This window comes from Natator depressus, chromosome 6 (assembly GCF_965152275.1).
Source record: "Natator depressus isolate rNatDep1 chromosome 6, rNatDep2.hap1, whole genome shotgun sequence".
Lineage (NCBI taxonomy): Eukaryota > Metazoa > Chordata > Testudines > Cheloniidae > Natator > Natator depressus.
Window position 1 is genome coordinate 17,214,238 of NC_134239.1, and position 9,708 is coordinate 17,223,945.

The following is a 9,708-nucleotide window of genomic DNA, read 5'->3' on the forward strand; positions in this document are numbered from 1 at the left end:
TAATGGAAGAATAAATCCTGATACCATGGTAATGGGTGAGGTATTAAAACCTAGATTATAGAGACAGATGGTCATTATGGTTCAAATGATAGTCCCATGTCTAAAGGACCTTACGGAAATACAAGGTTATTCATTAACTGCTTCTTAAACTCTACACTCCATGAAAGTCAGTAGACTTGATGTCAACAGACAAATAGAAGAATCAAGTTCCAGAAGCAATCAAGAAAACCCTGTCTCCAGTTCTGCAGCATTTACATCCATGTCTCTCTGGTAGTGATTGTTCTTGCAGGATTAGAGAAACACCTCCAAAGCACCCAGACACAAACGTATTAGAAGGAAGACACCCCAAAAAATCACTGATGGCACAAATGGTAGCTCTATCTTATAGTAAATATATATCTAACTTTTCAGAATCCATAACACAGCAAGGAAGGCAGTGATAGCAGCAGGGCAAAAGAATAAGTAGCACAGCAAGTACCTAGTATTATTAATAGAAAACTGTTCCCTTAATGAACTGTAAGTGATTTTCAGAACAATGCGTCTCAGTTATTATAAAGGCTCCTAGACCTTTCCTGTTCCTGACTCTTTGCTGATGTAACCCTTCTGCCAGTTGTAGTCGGCAGCAACAAGGGCCGGGTTCAATACCTAGGGGTTCCTTTTCAACAATACAACACAAAACCGGGTCAAGCCCCCACCCAATAACCTGGGATACTTACATATCACTACCTGGGTGCCTCTAAGAGGCAATATTTCCCCTCTCGCAAACACAGTGTCTGAGTGTAGAAAAGAAGCTTTTAGTAAAAGGAGGGCAGTAACCTGGCATTAATTTGGTGTAAGCAGAGTCTGAATGAGCTCTCCCCTGACATCTAGTGGTGAGTTATGGAAAAGACTTCAGGAGCTGATCTCATTTGCATGAACACACCCACTCTAGGTGCTCAGCATGATGGGATTGCTTGCCCAAATGATCACGTGACTGGTGTTGGATCCCCAGTCTCTTTGTTATTGGGGTGGGAGTAATAAAGCGTTGTTATCCTTGTTGTGTGAACTGAGGGCAGCAGAACTGTACCTGCCATACCCCGATGGAGGGACTCACCCTCAGCTGAATGCTACTCGCTAGGCAGTGGACATAGGTTCCAAAGCCCAATGAGTTAAGAGTGGATGGAGATAGGTATTTGGTGCTGTGGGCCCTGTGAAGTGCTGTTTAAATTTTCTCCAGTTTTCTACACTTCTAGGAAATTTCAGCAGCGTTAGGGATTTTAACCACACCCTTCTTTCACTCAAGGAACCCTAGCTTTTCTTTCTATACCTAGTACCATCTGATGTTCTGTGTTCACTCAGTGCTTGGAAGAGATTGGAGTTATTCTGTAGCTGGATCCACCAGGGTTGCTATGCATAACAAGAGCTTTGCAGCACCCCACCCTGGACGTCTGTCTGGGAAGCTCAGCCTTTAAAGGCAGTCTCCATTACCATGACCCCTTGCTGCCACCCCTGCTCCTCCCAAGGGGAGGAGAGCCACAGGGAGGCCCCAAATAAGTAAAATTCAGCCCTGGCTGAGAGTTTTGGATGTAGATTCCAATGCACCATTTAGCAATCACACTACTGAGGCAGCAGAGCAAAGAGCCACAAAAGGATCTTGGATTGCTTTTACTGGACCTGAATTCCCAGAGTGGAGAATGAGTTGTGAGGAGGTAACGTTCATTCCACCTCAGCACCTCTAGAGGGCAGCCATCCGGACATGTCTAGCTCTATACCTGTGATATCACAATATTACCCACTTCCAGCCCCTGGGTACTCATGGACTGTGCAAGTACTTCTCCTTCCCAGGGGCCCCTCCATAGAAGCAGGGTGCAGATGACAGGGTGTTGGAGCTTGTATTTCCTCAGGCTGCCAGCCCAAGTGTTACTAGGGAGAGGGCTGTCATCCAAGTATCCTCAGACCACAGGCTCCAAGAAGAAAGCGATACCACCCTGCCCAAACCACCCCCTCAGTTCCATCACATTCCTGATGTTTATCTATTGAAAATGGCCCGGAAGCCTGTGGCTGAGCCAATGAATCCCACACACCAGATGTGCCAGCATGCGGGAGCTCGAGAGCTACTGACCATGATTTAGGGAGAGTGGGGCAAGGAAAGAAACCAGCGACAAGACAATTTTTATCTGCAGATGCTATTTCCCTGAATTGCTTCGGATTCATCTCCAGTTCTTGGGCTTCTGTCCACAACATACAGCAAGCAGACAGGAACACCAGTGAAACTGCAGGTGTTTTTGAATTCCTCTAGGCACTGCCTGCCACTCCATAGCAGCTGCTGCTATAGCACTTAGCGTGAAATTCAGTGTTAATTTAAAGACTGGGAGAGAGGGAGGAGGCACCTGCATTAACCTTCTGAAAGGAGAAAGTGAATAAAAAATGATTTGCTTCACATCCACCTTTGCAGTATCTCCCACCCCCCCTTGTGCACTCTATGTTCCATGATCCTCTCCAGTCTTCCCTCCCTCCTCTGGGCCTTCTGTCCTCATCCCATTGCTCCTTCTTTCCCTCTGCAATGTCCCTCCTTCCCAGGGCTCAAAGTATAAAATGAAATAATAATAAAGGAAAAACCCATGTGGCCATCTGCTAAAGCATCTGGGTGCATCACAGCTGCAATGCAGCCTAGCAATTCCAGTGGAGGACACACGAAGGGAGGAGCTTTTTCAAATATAGATCGACAGTGCCCCAAAACCCCTGTTCAGCTGCGAGGATGAACATGAAACAATTCAGAGCAATAGTGTTTGCAAGCCAAATCTCGCTCCTCTGATTGTTTCAGCACAGTCCCACTTACAGGGCTCTAGCCAGCAGCCCCGATCAGTGGGTGGGGTCTGACAGTGGAAACAAGTCAGTGAATGACGGCCCACTTGAAGGAAGACTGGGGCATTCACCAAATCCCTGTAGGGACAGCTGTTTGTCTGTCAGCACTGACTTACAGGAGTCAGCGGTTGTTTTCTGAGATCCCAATTCCGATGAATCATGTGATGGGTCTTTCTTTTAAACATGAATGTTCATGTTAAAGTAGCACCGGTTTTGAAACAAAAAATCGTTTTGATAAAATAACTCCATGGAAATTTTCAAAGAGAGAGAGATCAGTTTATTCTGAAAAAGTATAGAATGGAAATGCCTTCAAAATGTTAAAACTTCCCACAAATTTTTTCTCTTTTTTGACCAGATCTCTTGACTATGAGACCCTAAAAGAGCTAGATCTTAGCAAGGGCCAGTCACAACCTGAGCGGATAGATGATGGAGGAAGAAGCCTTAAAATGGCCAGCCAGCTTCCAGTTGACAGCGACCAGGCAGGATGCAGAGGTTATGTTAAACAACATGAATGCAAAGACTCAGGGTGTGTTCAAAATGTCCGGTTTACACATTACTGCCACTGAACACTGCGTTGTGATGCTCTGGGCAACAAACGAATAGCCGTTTGCATCACCATTAACTGAAGGCAAACTTGCTCACATAAATAATATACACCAGGGATCATACTTTGGGCAAAAAAAATCTGCTGAAGGGCATCTGATGCGGAGGTTACAAACAACTGCATCAATCAGACAAATACCAAAACCTTTGCAATCCCAAATGGATTGATAGTTATCAGCCATCAGCATTGCTTCTGGGGGTAATATGGTTTTAACCAGCCCTTCATAGCTACCATCTATGACCATGCCTGAGCTTAACACTCCTCTAGGGTGTTGTCTGAGGTTTGATACAAATCCAGCATACACAGTGCTTCTTATTAAGGCTTTTGAAGAGAATTATATAAGCACCTGCATGCCTGACTTCAATGTGCTCTCTCAAGGCTGAGATGGAATCTCCAGATTTCGGGCGGCCACAAGAGATTTCAGATTTGCCAGTTGTTCTGCTTTGGCAACGTGAGGGTCACAGACTGAGAAACGAAGCAAATAGTTTTAATTTTTAATTTTATAAAAATGCACATGGGCAAAAGTTAAAGGAGAATGTAGCCCAATCAGATACAAATCACTCATTTTGTTCCAGGCAAACTCAAAATACAGGCCATACTCTGGATTACACCATTGTCATTACCATGGTCTCGGAGCACCTGTACATAGATTCTGAGTGATGTTCTCACTGGCTGCCTGATTGACCAATCCAATGAGTGCACTCAGTTGATGTGACAGGGGAACATTACTTAATCTCTTGTCACTAGTGGAGCAATCTTGGAGATTACCTACACTTAAATTGCTGCACTTAAATTGTAGCGCTTAGTGAAGACACTACCTATGCCGACAGGAGAGCTTCTCCCATAGTGTACGTCCCCCACCTCCCCGAGAGGCAGCCACTGTGTCAACGGGAGAAGACCTCTTGTCAACATAGTGCTGTCTACACCAGGAGTTAGGTCAGTATAACTGCATCACGGGGTATGGATTTTCCACCCCCCAAGTGATGAAGTTATACCAACATACATTTGCAGTGTAGTCCAGGACTTAGATACCTTTAGAATGAATGACTTTGTATGCACATCAAATATGCATTGGGTACAAAATATTTCCTTTGTAACAACTTTCATTCACTGTTGATCTGAACTGAATTGGCCATGGTAATGTAAATGTGAAAGGCCCCTAAACTATTCACTCTTCCAGTAAAGGGTTGTTTTAATACATTCATACATGTTCTGATATCTCCCACTTAACAATGGTCAGCACGTTTTAGGAAGTCTTCTCCCACATTAGCAATAACATGCTTTGAACTGTGGATTGCTGCTTTTTTGAACAAAGTTCTGACCCTTTAAACATTCATCAGTGTTTCTTAAATATCCTGTAACGCTTGTCAGCCTTCCAAATTCCTCTCCTTTCTCTTACCACTGTGTGGTCATTTCATGTCATTCATTTAAGGCTACATTAATTATGTTAAAGTTGACCTACACAGATGAAAGGAAAATGAGTACTATATGCTTATTTAAACTACACTATCGGGGCAATCACCTGAATACATTTTCACTCACCTTTTGAACCATCTCTAGTATGTATAAAAGAAACCTTTTGGCAGTTCACTGTGAGTGGAAATTTCAGCCTCTCCAGAAGAGCCACTGGACTTTCAAAAAAAGAACAGTAGTAGTTGTGGCACTTTAGAGACTAACAAATTTATTAGAGCATAAGCTTTTGTGGGCTACAGCCCACTTCATCCGATGCATAGAATGGAACATATAGTAAGATAGATAGATATACATACAGATAAGTTGGAAGTTACGAACTGTGAGAGGCTAATTAGTTAAGATGAGCTATTATCAGCAGGAGAAAAAAAGGTTTGTAGTGATCATCAAGATGGCCCATTTAGACAGTTGACAAGAAGGTGTGAGGATACTTAACATGGGGAAATAGATTCAATATGTGTAATGACCCAGCCACTCCCAGTCTCTATTCAAACCCATTCTGAACTTTCAGTCACTAGAAAAGTCCCAGGATGCATTATTCTGGGACAGACAAGGTGAGGTAATATCTTTTATTGGACCAACTTCTGCGGGTGAAAGAGAGACGCTTTCAAGCTACACAGAGATATGCTTGAGGCTGAGCTGACCTGAAAAAAAGCTCAGTGTGTCTTGAAAGTTTGCCTAATTTGGCCCAGTAAAAGATATGATGTCACCCACCTTGTATCTTATATCCTGGGACCAACACAGCTACAATAACACTGCAATAATTCTGGGATGTCCGTGCTACCAGAAATCTCCAGGACTCTTCTGGAACGTGTGGCACTCCAGGATAACACATCCCTGGGCATCTTTAAAGAACATGAAAGAGCCAGTGGATTTTCACAGAGGAAAAATATTGTTCAAATTTTAAGTTTTAGATGAGCTCTTTAGAAACTGAGGCTCTGTCTGAACAGTGATACTGAAAGTCTCAACATTACCTACTTTTGTGGAATCTGAACAGACCAGAATGATGAAAGCTGCTATAGAAAGGTAAGATTATTAGAATTTGTTTCTGCTCTAAGATCATCCTATAGCTGGGTGACTTGGAGCAGAGTCAGCACATGCAGCATTTCCGGCCTTGACTCAGTCTCCCCTTTGGTTTTGCACTTTAAGGCTTCCCCTCAGTTGTTTCACCTCTGTTTGCTATTTCAGTGCATGCTGTATTTCCAGGTGAGCTGGAAGATGGGGTCACTGCACTGTGGGTACTTCTTTTTCAGTGTGACAGAGGGAGAAAATGCAGAGTTCTGAGAAAAGTTCTGGACAGCACCCAGCCTGGAAGATGTTCACAGGTGTATGATATTACACTGCATATTCTTCATGGAAATATGCTTATGATATGAATATGGCATAACTGAGATATACTTTATGCAAGATGGCTCATGTAACTTATCATTGGAAAGGTTGTGATTTACTGAATGTGACTATCCAATTTGTATGCATGTACCATTTCTGTATCTAAAGTTAGGAATATGGACTAGGTAACAATTACAACTGGGTGTGTATTGGGAAGACACCCACCAGACAACAGGCCATCAGATTTGACGAGCCATTAGGAAAAAACAACAAGACTGTGAAGATACTAATCTCTCTCCTTCCTGGGAGGCGTCCTGGGACATAGCTCTGACACTACCAGGTCAGGTGGTCCTGTCACCTGATACAAAGTACCACCTTGGACACTGCTGGCACTTTTCCTCTGTAGGGAGATGGGAATCAAACAAAGGATTCTTGCCTTATGTAAATCTTATTTAAGGGTGGGGAGAAAGGCAAATGGGACTCTCCTCCATGGCCTCCCCAAGAAGGAGGACTGCTGAAAGTACCTAAAGGGACAAAGGAACCAACCTGAAGGGAAAGGCAGGGGACAGTCCAGACTGAGACAGGGGTCCAGTCTGTAAGAAGAAATAACTAGAACTCTGAGCTACAGAAACTCTCCATCCTGCCTCTTCAACATTTAGGGTGAGAAATTACATTCTGTAACCTGTTTCTTTAATGAATCAAGCTTAGTTTGTGTGTTTTGTTTTATTTGCTTAGTAATCTGCTTTGTTCTGTTGGCTATCCCTTTAACCACTTAAAATCTGCCTTTTAGAGTTAATAAATTTGTTTTGTTTGTAACATTATCCAGTTTGTGCAATTCATATCTGGGGAGCAGGGGAGGGGGGGAGAGAGAAGCTGTGCATATCTTTCTTCACATTGAGGAAGAGGGCGAATTTTTATGGGCTTGCACTGTGCAGAGTCTTCTATACAGCACAAGACAATATACCTTTGGTCTGTACTCCAAGGGAGGTGGGCAACTGAGTGCTGGGACAAGTCTCTTAAACTCAGTCTTCCCAGAACTGATCTCAGTGTCTGTGTCTTTCTGCAGCTGGGTGTGACCCTGCCTGTGTGTGTGCTAGAGGAGGCTTAAGAGCCTGGCTCAGCAAGACAGGTTATAGGGGGCCCATTCTGGCAGAACAGGCAGGCTCAGTGGTATCTCAGCACATCAGGTGGCATCTTGAAAGGGAGCAACCCATCACAAGGTGAAATGTAATTCTGTCCTGAAGTGATTTAAGGTGGGAAGAGAGCCTCCCCTGGGTATACCGCCCAATGGACGAGAGAACTCCCTTCACAGATGTGTGAGGATTCTTCCAGATCCTGAGAAACTGGACAGGGAGTAGATGATCAGGGTAGAGCAGCCACAGACACTGCTGCTGCAGCATGGACAAATAGTTGTTCCCCTAAAGATTCCTTTGACTTGATGGATTCTACTTTAGTCTTTATAGGTTCGTATTCTGCCCCCACCTCCAGATTACCTCAGCACCTACCAGGCATGCATTCAGCGATGTGACTAAATTCTGTCAGGTGTGATCTGTTTTCCCTCTCATCCTCACCCCAGGGGGAGAATGGTGTGTAGAGTTTTGTTCTGGTAGGGTGTGTTGGTTTGTGTAAAATGTACCTGCTGCTCTGTGTTTATGTTAGTGATGGCCAGGTTGAAGAAGTGCGCCTTGAACTTGGAGCAGAAGGTGGCAAGGTTTGTGATGGTCCTTAGCTCCTGCAGGAGGTTATTCCACAGTTGCAGACCAGCCCTCAGAAAGCCATGTTTCCTGCATAGATGAGATTTACTCTTATGATGGAAGGGATTGCGGAAGGCAGGGGGTTTCCTTACTAATCCCCCACATGGAAGAAAATGATGGGAAAGAAAAGGGACAAAATAGGAGAAAACAACCACAGGAGCCCAGAGGATTTCATTTAAATTTACACTCTTTATTCAACACTCCGGACCTATGATTTAATGGCAATTTAACTATTTCCATTAAACAAAAATGAATTCTCATCCCAGCCATTGTCGAGGGTGAGGTGACACTGCCCACTTCACAGGCCCTCCAATCTTTTGGATGGTGGCCAGAGAGGGGAAGTTACATTTCTTTCCCAGTCCCCTTTAGATACTATGGCCATGTCTACACTAGGAGTGCTTTGCTGGCATAATGACACACAGCGGTATACTCTTCTGGCAAAGCTTGCCATGTGTGGCTACAGCTACACCAACAAAACTGTGCTTTGTAATGGCATAGCTTATTCCAGTCCCACCCTCCTCCCGCGGGCAAAACCAGCTATCTACGGAAAAGCAGTTTTGCTGGTACAGCTGTGTCTGCACTAGGGGCTTTGCTGGCACAGTTGTGCTGGTCAGAGGTCACCCCTCTTCTCGCCCCTGACACAGCTGTGCCAGCAGAAGTCTGTGCTGTATTCATGGCCTGAACCACCTATTACCGTAGTTGGAAAGTTGTCATAATGTTGTCTGGCTGCAGGAGCTGCCACAGGAGCGAGGGGAGGGCAGGGAAGATGGGGAGAGTCCTTGCGTCACACTTGTCCATTTAAGAACTCCAGAGAGAGAAGGAAAGAGGCTGGACCCAAAACTTGGAGAGGGGAGGCTCAAACACAAAGAAATGATGGGGGTAGGCAGGGTACGAGTGATCAAACTGCAGCCTTTAGAAAGGTCACGCGAGGTGCTACATCTGCTTTGGCAGTTGGGCTGTTTGGCCTTGTAGGTAGCGTCGGCAAAGGCCGTAAGGCTAATTAATACTCTGGCAGTGTTACAGTGAAGTGCATACCCCTTCAGAGCATGTCTTGGAGGCACATTACCTAATAGGGTACGTCTACACTGCAGTCAGAGACCCATGGCATGGGTCTTGCAGGGAGGGTCTTGGAGCCTGGGCTCTCGCCTGAGCCCGAACCCCTATACTGCTATTTTTAGCCCCACAGCCCAAGCCCCCCCGCACCCAAGTCAGCTGACTCAGTGCTGTGGGTTTTTTACTGCAGTGTAGACATACATACCCATAGAGAACCAGAGGCATGACATGCTGGCCTGTGTTTGTGCGCGCACAATGTGTGTCCCCCACTGCCCTCTGCTGGCTGGAATGTTAGACATGTTCAAGTGGAGTCCTGAACCCTAATGCCTCCACAGTGGAAGAAGATTTGCCTGTAGCTCACATGGGAGCATCCTGTGCTTTTGATGCAAAAAATCCTGAGTTCTCTCCCTATTTACAAAGTCCTCAGTAGCCAAAGGGTGCAGTATAATAAGTGTACACTCCCAAGGAGCCATGGATTGGTTATACAGTCTTCTTCTTCCTAATCTAAACTGCTGGGGGCACCGTGGCAGCTAAATCTGGGAGGACTAGAGGTTCCACTTGCATTAACGTCTATCTTTTTAGCGTATCAGTACCTGGTCCATCAACTCTTTCACTTTTAGAGTATGGCACTTTTAGAAGCTACTCAGGCCATCT